Here is a 12,184-nt window from a genome sequence, read left to right as displayed (position 1 = left end):
AATTGGATTGCTTTGTCCTAGATGGTGTTGAATTTCATGAATGTTGTTGGAGCTGCCTTAATCAGACAAATGGAGAGCATTCTATCACACGTCTTGTGATAGAATACCAAATATTGTGTTTCTCTTTCTTTGACCATCATCCTTCTACTCCTTCATCTTTCTTCTTCTCTTCTATCCTTCTGCCCCCTTAACCATTCCCCCCTCCTCACCTGGTCCTATTATTCCTTCACCTCCTCATTCTGCTTCTCCTGGATACTGCAGCTATTGCCATTCTGCAGATTAGCTTTCACTATGTATTAACTCAACTGCAGTTAAACATTAAAGGTAAGAGACAAACAAATCAAAATAAGCCATTTCAGATTTTTCAACAGAAGTTTGGCAAATCCTACAACATTTACCTGGTGTTACTTTGTCTGGTGTCTCTTTTACTGCAAAAATTTCTACATGGGCAGAAAGAAAGTATCTTAGTTAACAAAAAGATCAGTGGTTATGATAGTCTATCAGAAATCACAAATATTGGGATCGATGTTTCTGAAATTCCAGAACAGGTGGGGATAAGAGATCTGGAGACAGTGTGCTGCAAAGTGACAAGGGGATTGTGGATTGGAGAATTATGATTTTTTTTTCCACCATCATATTGTTACAAGCGATGGTGCATGTGTGGGGGCGGTGTGGGGTGGTGAAGTGACAGGGACCGCGCAGTCCTGTGTAATAATGAGGTTATACATTTATACATTTTGGCGAATCTTGGTGGGCATCTTTGTGCATGGGGCTGTGGACTCCTGTCCTTCCACAAGATCTACCACCTTATCACACCTCACAGCTGTTTCCCCAATGAATTTCAAAAAGAATATCAGAGGTGATGATGTTCTCTTATACTATGCAATGTTCAGTAACATGTATTCACAAATGATTTTAAAAATTTGTTTAGGATATTTGGGTGATATTGGCTGGGTCAGCGCTTAAGGCCCTTAATTTACTGTGAGAAGGTGGTGCAGTTAATGCAGAATTGCTGTAGTTAATGGGGCGTAGGTACACCCAGAGGGCTGTTTTGAAAGGAGCTGCAGGGTGCAGACAGTGAAGATGACAATTACAGTTCCAAGTCAGAATAATGTGTGACTCGGGAGGAAATTTGCAAGTGATGTCAATCCCAAATATCTGCCGACTTTGTTGTTTCAGATGGTACGACTACAAGGAAAGTGCTGCTGCCACTCTTTGTTGGGGATGGATTGAATGAATGATAAAGATATTAGATTGGATGCCAGGTGAAAGTGAGGACTGCAGATGCAGGAGGTTAGAATCAAGAGTGTGGTGCTGGAAAAGCGCAACAGGTTAGACAGCATCCGAGGAGCAGGAGAGTCGACTCTGCTGCTCCTTGGATGCTTCCTGACCAGATTGGGTGCCAGTTTAGTTGGCTACTTTGTGAAGGATGCAGTCAAAATTCTTGAATACGGTGAGATCTGCACTCGTTCCAGGCAAATGGAGTGTACTCCATCACAATTTGAATTTGTGTCTTGTCCAGTGTGGACAGGCTTTGTTGAGTTAGGAGCTGAGTTACTCATTGCAGGATCGCTACCCTCTGACCAATCTCTAAATTCCATCTATTCCTAATGCAGTGAATGTTGTATTTCCCAGCAGAGGGGGATACGGACTCTGCAGCCAGCTGAAGAAAGTTGATCTCAAAATATCTTCTCAAAATTCCTAGCATGAAGCCCATACAGAAACTGTATTCTCAACCATACTTTCGTATTCAAATTCCAGCAACGTAACTAGACAATTAACCTTGCTGGAATCAAACGATTCCCAGGCTGAAGAAATTCCAAACCCTGAAATCAGGAAAATTTGCCTCATCAGCATCTCCGTACTAAACAGGAAATCAGGATATGAGGGACTTTTTCATGCAGTGAAGCAAGGGACATACAAACCTTCTGCTGAACCATGTATCACCCAACGCTCTGCACAACATTTCCCCCTCACCACTTATACTTGCTGATCCGAATCACCACTTGTGTAGCCAGTGACCCATCCCACTGCCCATCCTCTTGCCCATTTAACTTTTCATCTGGACCCAATGATCTCCTCACGATTTTATCCTGCCTTACTTGGAGACTCTGCTTTTAGTGCCTCTCTGCAACTTATTTTCATTTTGTCTTAATGTAGTTGTCATCAAAAATTAAAAGTTTTTAATAAAGAATTGAAAAAAGTCAGTACACATTCCTAAATATCAAGTGAATAAAATGATTAACTTTTTCTTGGGTGATTACCTGGTCCTGGATTATCTGCTGGCTTTTGTATCTTAATCAATTCTGTAAGGGCATAAGAAAAACATCTTGGTGAACAATGTCATCTATGGTCATGATAATCTTTGACAAAAAGCAAACTTTGTGACTGCAGTTACTGGCGATCAGGGATAGGCACAGGTAGTGAGTAGTGCTTTATTGGGAGATGGAGGTTAGAGTTGTAAAATGGTTGGGTGGGTGGTTTAGCAAATACATCTAAACATTTGGAAGTAGACAGGCAATGGGTTATACTTAATGAAGGATAACATATTCCTGAACAAACATTCATTCTTCTACCACACACAAATACAGCAGGAAATGTGAATCAACTGTGGCTAACAAAAGAAGTGAAAGTTAAATGAAAAACTGCAGATGCCTGCAGATCTGAAAAAAGCCCAGAAATTGCTGAAGAAACTCAACAGGTCAGGCAGCAATTATGGATAAAAAGCAGAGTTAGTGGTTTGAGTCTGATGAAGAGTGACTGGGTGTGAAATGTTAACTCTGCTTTCTTTCTAGACCTGTTGCCAGACCTGCAGAGAATTTCAGCAATATCAGTTTCTGATCATGAAGTTAAAGACAAGATTAATCAAAGCAAGTTGGTCAGAGGGCTTTCAGGAAACAAAAATGCGGTAAATGCAAAATTGGGAGCAATTTCAAAACATTAATGCACAAAGGCACTTGTGAAAATTAGGAATTAATATTAATCACTGAGATGGAACTTCAAAAATTATGTGGATTTAAGGCTGATTGATTCATTTCCAGAGTGTCAAAGAATGTGGTTTTGGAATTCGTGGTTATTTTGGAAGTTCCATGGATTCTGTAAAGGTTCCGGCAGATTGGGATGTAATAGGATTTTCTGTTATTTTCACCCTCAGAATTTCAGCATCTCTAGCAAGGCCAGCATTTATTTCCCATGCCTAATTGCACAGAGGGCAGTTAAGAGTCAACCACATTGTTGTGGGTCTGGAGTCACATGTCAGCCAGACCAGGTAAGGATGGTAGTTTCCTTTCCTAAAGGACATTAGCAAACCAGAAGGTGTTTTTCTAACAACCAACAATGGTTTTATGGTCATGATTAATTCCAGATTCTTTATTGAATTCAAATGCCACCACTTGGCACGGCAGCACTTGCCAAGAAAACTAGCTGAGTTTTTGGATGAAGAATGTGACAATAATTCCACGAGGAATTCCACTGTTAAAGAAGCAAGTGTGAGTGAAAATGTAAACCATTAAGTATTAGTTGTTTAATGTCAGCATTAGGTTGACACCGTGGCTCTGTAGTTATCTCTGCTGCCTCACAGTACCAGGGACCTGAGATTCATTCAATCTTTGGGTGACTATCTGTTTCGAATTTGCACATTCTCCCTGTGTCTGTGTGGGTTTCCTCCCACAATTCAGAGATGTGCAGGTTAGGAAGATTGGCCACACCACATTGCCTACAGAGTGCAAGCTAGGAGGATTAGCGATGGGGAATGCTGGGTTACATGGATAGGGCAGGTGTTGTGGGTCTGAGTTAGATGCTCTTCAGTGGGTCGTTTTGGACTTGACAGGCCAAATGGCCAGCTTCCGCACTGTAGGGGTTCGATAACTGAGCAGGAGAAGAAATGTTGGAAACGATGATAAACTATGTCATAGCTAGACACTTGCAAAGTAATATTATTATTGCGAAGTATCAACATGGATTTATGAGAGGGAAATTATGTTTGACAACCTGTTGTGAGGATTTTACTTGCAGGATTATTAAATTCCAATATGTGGATATTCCAAATATTTTTGTAACGGTTGCACATAGGTATGTAAACTAAATTTGAGCATATCAGATTTGGGTTACTATACTAGTTGAAATCAAAATTGGTTAACAGTCTGAAATCAAAGGTAAAGGAAGCAGTATATTCATGATGGCACACTGTCATTAGTGGGATACCATAATGATCAGTGGTATAATCACAATTGTTCAAAATTTTTAAAAACAATCATTCATGCCATATTGGTTAGATGGCAGTTACTTCTTATCCTTAATTGCTTTGGAGAACCAGGTGGTGAGTTACTTTGTGAATTTCTTAAACAGCTGCAGTTCTTGGGATGTAAAGTTACCACAATGATGTTAGGAACAGAGTTCCAGGAGTTTGACCCACCAACAGTGAAGAAACAATGATGTAATTCTGAGTGCAAGATGATGTGTGACTTGAAAGGGAATTTGCAGGCAGCGATAATGCCAAGCATCTGTGCCTGTGTTCTCCAAGATGGCAGAGTTTGTGGGTGTGGAAGAAGCAGTTGAGGAAAAGTGAATTTTTGAGTTAGTGCAGGCACCTTGTAAATGGTGCACTCCGCTGCTTCTTTGCATTGGTGGTAAAGGCAGGGAATGTTAAAGGTTGTAGATGAACTGCTAATCAAGTGGACTGCTTTGACCTGGATGGTGTTGAGCTTCTTGATGTTGTTGGAGCTGCTGATTCCTGATGAAGGGCTTTTGCCCGAAACGTCGATTTCGAAGCTCCTTGGATGCTGCCTGAACTGCTGTGCTCTTCCAGCACCAATAATCCAGAATCCTTTCTCAGACAAGTGGAGAGTATTCTATTACACATGTCTTGTGTATAGTAGTTGGGGAACAGGCATTGGGGAATGGGATGTGAGTTACTTATTCCTAAATTCCTAGCATGTATTCTTTTTGCCACTCTAAGGTATTGCCAGTGCAATTTCAGGTCAATAGTAAGCCCTGAGATGTTGACAGTTGGGAGTTAGCAATGCTAATAACTCTGAACATCAAGGGTTGATGGTCAGATTTTCTTGGAAGCCACCCGACCTGCAGTGCTTTTCCAGCACCATACCCTCGAATCTAATCTCTAGTATCTGCAGTCCTCACAATTTCCTACTTGTCAGCCCATACCAGGATATTGTTCTGGTCTTGCTTTATTAGGAAATGGAAAGTATGTCTATTTAGATGTCATAAATAGTTTGGAAGATTGTGTTGTCATCAGCGAGCATCCCCAAATCTGACCTTATGAAGGAGGGAATGTTATTGATAAAGCAGCTGAAGATGGCTGGGTTTAAGACATTACCCCAATGATTTCCTCGGGTATTGATGATCAATTCCAGAAATTGTGATTTGGATGTGCCACCTAAATGCAATATTTCTGGAACTGCTGATGACATACAACTGCAAAAGCAATGTAAAGGATGTAACAAAGCTTCAGAAGGCTTGGGCTGCTGAACCAAACTAATCTCCACTCCAAACATTGTGTTTCTGTTTCTTTGACCATTGTCTCTCTACTCCTTCTTCCTTCTTCTTCTCTCCTATCCTTCTGCTCCTTAACCCTTCCCCCCTCCTCACCTGGCCCTATTATTCCTTTATCTCCTCATTCTGCCTCACCTGGATACTGCACAGTTATGGCCGTTCTACAGATTAGCTTTCACTATGTATTAACTCAACTGCAGTTAAACATTAAAGGTAAGAGACAAACAAATTAAAATAAGACATTACAGATTCTGAAACAGAAGTTTGGCAAACCCAACAACATTGTCCTGGATATTTACCTGGTGCTGATTTGTCTGGCGTCTCTTTTACTGCAAAAATTTCTACATGGGCATAAGGAAAATATCTTAGTTAACAAAAACATCAGCTGTTAACTTAGTCTATTAGAAATCATAAACACTGGGCTGGTATTTCTGAAATTCCAGAACAGGTGGAAATAAGAGATCTGGAGACAGTGTGCTACAAAGTGACAAGGGGATTGTGAAGTGGAGAATTATGATTTTCTTTCTACCATCACATTTTTACATGCGATGGTGCATGTGTGGGGGACGGAGTGGGGTGGTGGAGAGACAGGGACTGAGCTGTCATGTATATGAAAGAGGTCATACATTTTGGCGAATCTGGGTGGGCATCCTTGTGGGTGGGGTGGTGGACTCCTGTCCTTCCACAAGATCTACCACCTTATCACACCTCACAGCTGCTTCCTCAATGAAATACAAGAAGAATATCAGAGGTGATGATGTTTTCTTATACTATGCAATGTTCAGTAACATGTATTCACAAATGATTTTTAAAATTTGTTTGTGGTATTTGGATGATATTGGCTGGGTCAGCAATTATGGCCCATTCTTAATTTACTGTGAGAAGGTGGTGCAGTTAATTCAGAATTGCTGTAGTTAATGGGGTGAAGATACACCAAGAAGACTGATTTGAAAAGGAGCTGCAGGATGTAGACAGTAAAGATGACAGTTACAGTTCCAAGTCAGAACAATGTGTGACTCAGTAGGAAACTTGGAGGTGATGTCAATCCCAAGTATCTGCCCACTTTGTTGTTTCAGATGGTCCAGCTATAGGTTTGGAAAGTGCTGCTGCCACTATATATTGGGGATGGATTGAATGAATGATAAAGATCCTAGAATTAATGCCTGGTGAAAGTGAGGACTGCAGATGCTGGAGGTTCGAGTCGAGAGCGTGGTGTTGGAAATGCACAGTAGGTTAGGCAGCATCCGAGGAGCAGAAGAGTCGACTCTACTGCTCCTTGGATGCTGCCTGACCAGATTGGGTGCCAGTTTAGTTGGCTACTTTGTGAGGGATGCAGTCAAAATTCTTGAATATTGTGGGATCTGCAGTCGTTCCAGGCAAATGGGGCGTATTCCATCACAATTTGAATTTGTGTCTTGTACAGTGTGGACAGGCTTTGTTGAGTTAACAGCTGGTGGGGGTCACTCATTGCAGGATCCCTACCCTCTGATCCAGCTTAAATTTCTGTCTCCTTTGGCATTGATCTTCAAATCATCATTGTCTATAGGAATAGTGCCTGAGAACTGGAGGATAGCAAATGTGATTCCCTTGTTCAAAAAGGGTCGTAGTGTCAACCCTGGTAATTACAGACCAGTGAGTCTCACTTCAGTTGTTGGTAAAGTGTTGAAAAAGGTTATAAGAGATAGGATTTATAACCATCTAGAAAAGAATCATCTGATCAGGGACAGTCAGCACGGTTTTCTGAAGGGTAGATCGTGCCTAATGAATCTTATTAACTTTATTGACAAAGTGACGAAACAGATAGATGAGAGTAAACCGGTTGATGTGGTGTATATGGATTTCAGCAAGGCGTTCGATAAGGTTCCCCACAGTTGGCTATTATACAAAATGTGGAGGAATGGGATTGTGGGAGACAAAGCAGTTTGGATCAGTAATTGGCTTACTGAAAGAAAACAGAGGGTTGTAGTTGATGGAACATGTTCATCTTGGTGTCCAGTTACTCGCGGCGTACCGCAAGGGTCTGTGTTGGGCCCACTGCTGTTCGTCATTTTTATAAATGACCTGGATGAGGGCGTAGAAGGGTGGATTAGTAAATTTGCAGACGACACTAAGGTCGGAGGAGTTATGGATAGTGACGAAGGATGTAGTAGTTTGCAGAGAGACATAGATAGGATGCAGAGCTGGGCTCAGAGGTGGCAAATGGAGTTTAATATGGACAAGTGTGAGGTGACACACTTTGGATGGAGTAATCGGAATGCAGAGTACTGGGCTAAAGGTAAGATTCTTGGGAGTGCAGATGAGCAGAGAGATCTCGGTGTCTATGTACACAGATCCTTGAAAGTTGCCACCCAGATTGACAGGGTTGTTAAGAGGGCATACAGTGTTTTGGCCTTTATTAATAGAGGGATCGAGTTCTGGAACCATGAGGTTATGCTGCGGCTGTGGTACTGCCACACTTGGAGTATTGTGTACAGTTCTGGTCACCGCATTATAAGAAGGATGTGGAAGCTTTGGAAAGGGTGCAGAGGAGATTTACTAGGATGTTGCCTGGTATGGAAGGAATGTCTTATGAGGAAAGACTGAGGGCCTTGAGGCTGTTCTCGTTAGAGAGAAGAAGGTTGAGAGGTGACTTAATAGAGACATACAAGATAATCAGCGGGTTAGATAGGGTGGACAGGGAGAGCCTTTTTCCAAGTATGGGGATGGCAAACACGAGGGGACACAACTAAAGTGAGGGGAGATAGGTATAAGACAGATGTCAGAGGTAGTTTCTTTACTCAGAGAGTAGTAAGGGTATGGAATGCTTTGCCTGCATCAGTAGTAGGTTCGCCAAGTTTAAGTGCATTTAAGTCGTCATTGGACAAGCATATGGACGTACATGGAATAGTGTAGGTGGGATGGGCTTCAGATTAGTATAACAGGGCGGTGTAATATCGAGGACCGAAGGGCCTATACTGCGCTGTAATGTTCTATGTTCTATGTTCTATTCCTGTTAGAGTGAATGCTGTATTTCCCAGCAGAGAGGGAACTGCCTCTCCATCCAGATGACGAAAGCTGATCTCAAAAATATCTCCTCAAAATTCCTAAAATTAAGCCTGTACAGAAACTGTATCCCCAATCATACTGTCCCATTCAAATTCCAGCAAAATAACCAGACCTTGTTGGAATCAAATGATTCCCAGGCTGCAGAAATTCCAAACCGTGAAATCAGGAATAGTTCCCTCATCAGCACCTCCCTATTAAACAAGAAATCAGGATACGAGAAACAATTTCATGCAGAGAAGCAAGGGAAATACAAACTTCCTGCTGAACCATGTATCACCCCACGCTCTGCACATTTCCCCCTCACCACTTCCATACCCAGGGACCCATCCCACTGCCCATCCTCTTGCCTATTTAACTTTCCAGCTGGACCCAATGATCACTTCACAATTTTATCCTGCCTCACCTGGAGACTGTGCAGCCACTGCCGCTCTGCAACTTATTTTTCATTCTGTCTTTACGTAGTTGTCGTCAAACATTCATTGTTTTTAATAACGTATCGAAACAAGTCAGTACACATTCCTAAATATCAAGTGAATAAAATGATTAACTTTTTCTTGGGTGATTACCTGGTCCTGGATTATCTGTTGGCTTTTGTATCTTAATCAATTCTGTATGGGCATAAGAAAAACATCTTGGTGAACAATATGATCATGATAATCTATGACAAAATGCAAACTTTGTGACTGCAGTTATTAGGGATCAGGGATAGGCACAGGTAGTGCTTTATTGGGAGATGGGGGTTGGAGTTGTAAAATGGTTGGGTGGGTGGTTTAGCAAATACGTTTAAACATTTGGAATTAGACAGGCAATGGGTTATATTTAATGAAGGATAACATATTCCTGAACAAACATTCATTCTTCTGCCACACACAAATACAGCAGGAAATGTGAATCAACCGTGGCTAACAAAAGAAGTGAAAGTTAAATGAAGAACTGCAGATGCTTGCAGATCTGAAAAAAAAACAGAAATTGCTGAAGAAACTCAGCAGGTTAGGAAGCATCTGTGGATAAAAAGCAATGGTTTGAGTCTGATGAAGTGTGAGTGGATATGAAGTGTTAACTCTGCTTTCTTTCTAGACCTGTTGCCAGACCTGCAGAGAATCTCCAGCAAAGTCTGTTTCTGATCATGAAGTTAAAGACAAGATTAATCAATGGATACCACCATTACACGTAGGGACATCTCCCACCATGTGTGTGGCAGGTACTCATGTGATTCAGCCAACATTGTCTATCTTATACGTGGCAGGGAAGGATGACCTGAGGCATGGTACATTGGGGAAACTGAGCAAAGGCTACGGCAACGGATGAATGCGCACTGTACAACAATCAACAGACAGGAATGTTCCCTCCCAGTTGGGGAACACTTCAGCGGTCCAGGACATTCGACCTTGGACCTTCAGGTGACCATCCTCCAAGGTGGACTTCGGGACAGGCAGCCGCGAAAAGTGGCCAAGCAAAGGCTGACAGCTAAGTACCATACCCATAGGGAGGGCCTCAACCGGGACCTAGGGTTCATGTCACACTACAGGTGACCACCATTGCACTATACACACACACAGACAGACAGACAGACAGACACACACACACACACACATACACACTCCTATACATACACACTCTATGCATACACACAGTCACACTTATACACAGACACTCACACACCTTTACAGACACACATACTCTCACACTCACACAGGCATCCTCTCAGAGACTTAGACCACTCTACACTTATGCACACACATATACAATCTCTCTCACACACTCATAACCCCAACCCAGACACATGTACAAGACAATTTTCCGATTCAGTTTGTGGATGTACCCACTAGAGAAGGTGCAAAACTTGACCTACTCTTGGGAAAAAAGGCAGGGCAGGTGACTGAGGTGTCAGTGGGGGAGTGCTTTGGGGTCAGTGACCAGAATTCTACTTGTTTTAAAATAGTGATGGAAAAGGATAGACCAGATCTAAAAGTTGAAGTTCTAAGTTGGAGAAAGGCCAATTTTGATGGTATTAGACGAGAACTTTCGATAGCTGATTGGAGGCAGATGTTTGCTGGTAAAGGCATGGCTGGAAGATGGGAAGCCTTCAGAAATGAGATAACAAGAATCCATTGAATGTTTATTCCTGTCAGGGTGAAAGGGAAGGCTGGTAGGAATAGGGAATGCTGGGTGACTAAAGAAATTGAGGGTTTGGTTAAGAAAAAGAAGGAAGCATATCTCAGGTATAGACAGGATAGATCGAGTGAATCCTCAGAAGAGTATAAAGAAATTAGGAGTATACTTAAGAGGGAAATCAGGAGGGCAAAATGGGGACATGAGATAGCTTTGGCAAATAGAATTAAGGAGAATCCAAAGGGTTTTTACAAATATATTAAGGACAAAAGGGTAACTAGGGAGAGAATAGGGCACCTTAAAGATCAACAAGGCAGCCTTTGTGTGGACCCACAGAAAATGGGGGTGATACTAAATGAGTATTTTGCATCAGTATTTACTGTGGAAAAGGATATGGAAAATATTGACTGTAGAGAAATAGATGGTGACATCTTGCAAAATGTCCAGATTACAGAGGAGGAAGTGCTGGATGTCTTGAAATGGTAAAAAGTGGATAAATCCCCAGAACCTGATCAGGTATACCCGAAAACTCCGTGGGAAGCTAGAGAAGTGATTGCTGGGCCTCTTGCTGAGATATTTGTATCATCGATAGTCACAGGTGAGGTGCCGGAAGACTGGAGGTTGGCAAACATGGTGCCACTGTTTAAGAAGGGCGGTAAAGACAAGCCAGGGAACTATAGACCAGTGAGCCTGACCTCGGTGGTGGGCAGGTTGTTGGAGGGAATCCTGAGGGACAGGATGTACATGTATTTGGACAGGCAAGGACTGATTAGGGATAGTCAACATGGCTTTGTGTGTGGGAAATCATGTCTCACAAACTTGATTGAATTTTTTGAAGAAGTAACAAAGAGGATTGATGAGGGCAGAGCAGTAGATGTGATCTATTTGGACTTCAGTAAGGCATTCGACAAGGTTCCCCATGGGAGACTGATTAGCAAGGTTAGATCTCATGGAATACAGGGAGAACTAGCCATTTGGATACAGAACTGGCTCAAAGGTAAAAGACAGAGGATGGTGGTGGAGGGTTGTTTTTCAGACTGGAGGTCTGTGACCAGTAGAGTGCCACAAGGATCGGTGCTGGGCCCTCTACTTTTTGACATTTACGTAAACGATTTGGATGTGAGCATAAGAGGTACAGTTTGTAAGTTTGCAGACGACACCAAAATTGGAGGAGTAGTGGACAGCAAAGAGGGTTACCTCAGATTACAACAGAATCTGGACCAGATGGGCCAATGGGCTGAGAAGTGGCAGATGGAGTTTAATTCAGATAAATGCGAGGTGCTGCATTTTGGGAAAGCAAATCTTAGCAGGACTTATACACTTAATGGTAAGGTCCTAGGGAGTGTTGCTGAACAAAGAGACCTTGGAGTGCAGGTTCATAGCTCCTTGAAAGTGGAGTCGCAGGTAGATAGGATAGTGAAGAAGGCGTTTGGTATGCTTTCCTTTATTGGTCAGAGTATTGAGTACAGGAGTTGGGAGGTCATGTTGCGGCTGTACAGGACATTGGTAAGGTCAC

General features: G+C 42.3%; 1 long non-coding RNA gene across 1 annotated transcript; it reads right to left on the bottom strand.

Annotated features, from left to right (window-relative positions):
• Window positions 1-402: 402 nt before the first annotated feature.
• On the bottom strand, window positions 403-5,854 carry LOC140495675 (uncharacterized). Its single transcript, XR_011964072.1, has 3 exons — window positions 5,811-5,854; window positions 2,265-2,306; window positions 403-440 (listed from the first exon to the last, which is right to left on the bottom strand). It is a non-coding gene; the product is annotated as an uncharacterized lncRNA (long non-coding RNA).
• Window positions 5,855-12,184: the final 6,330 nt, after the last annotated feature.

The sequence above is a fragment of the Chiloscyllium punctatum genome, chromosome 25 (assembly GCF_047496795.1).
Source record: "Chiloscyllium punctatum isolate Juve2018m chromosome 25, sChiPun1.3, whole genome shotgun sequence".
In the NCBI taxonomy this organism is placed as follows: Eukaryota; Metazoa; Chordata; class Chondrichthyes; order Orectolobiformes; family Hemiscylliidae; genus Chiloscyllium; species Chiloscyllium punctatum.
This window is presented reverse-complemented; position numbering and strand designations above follow the sequence as displayed.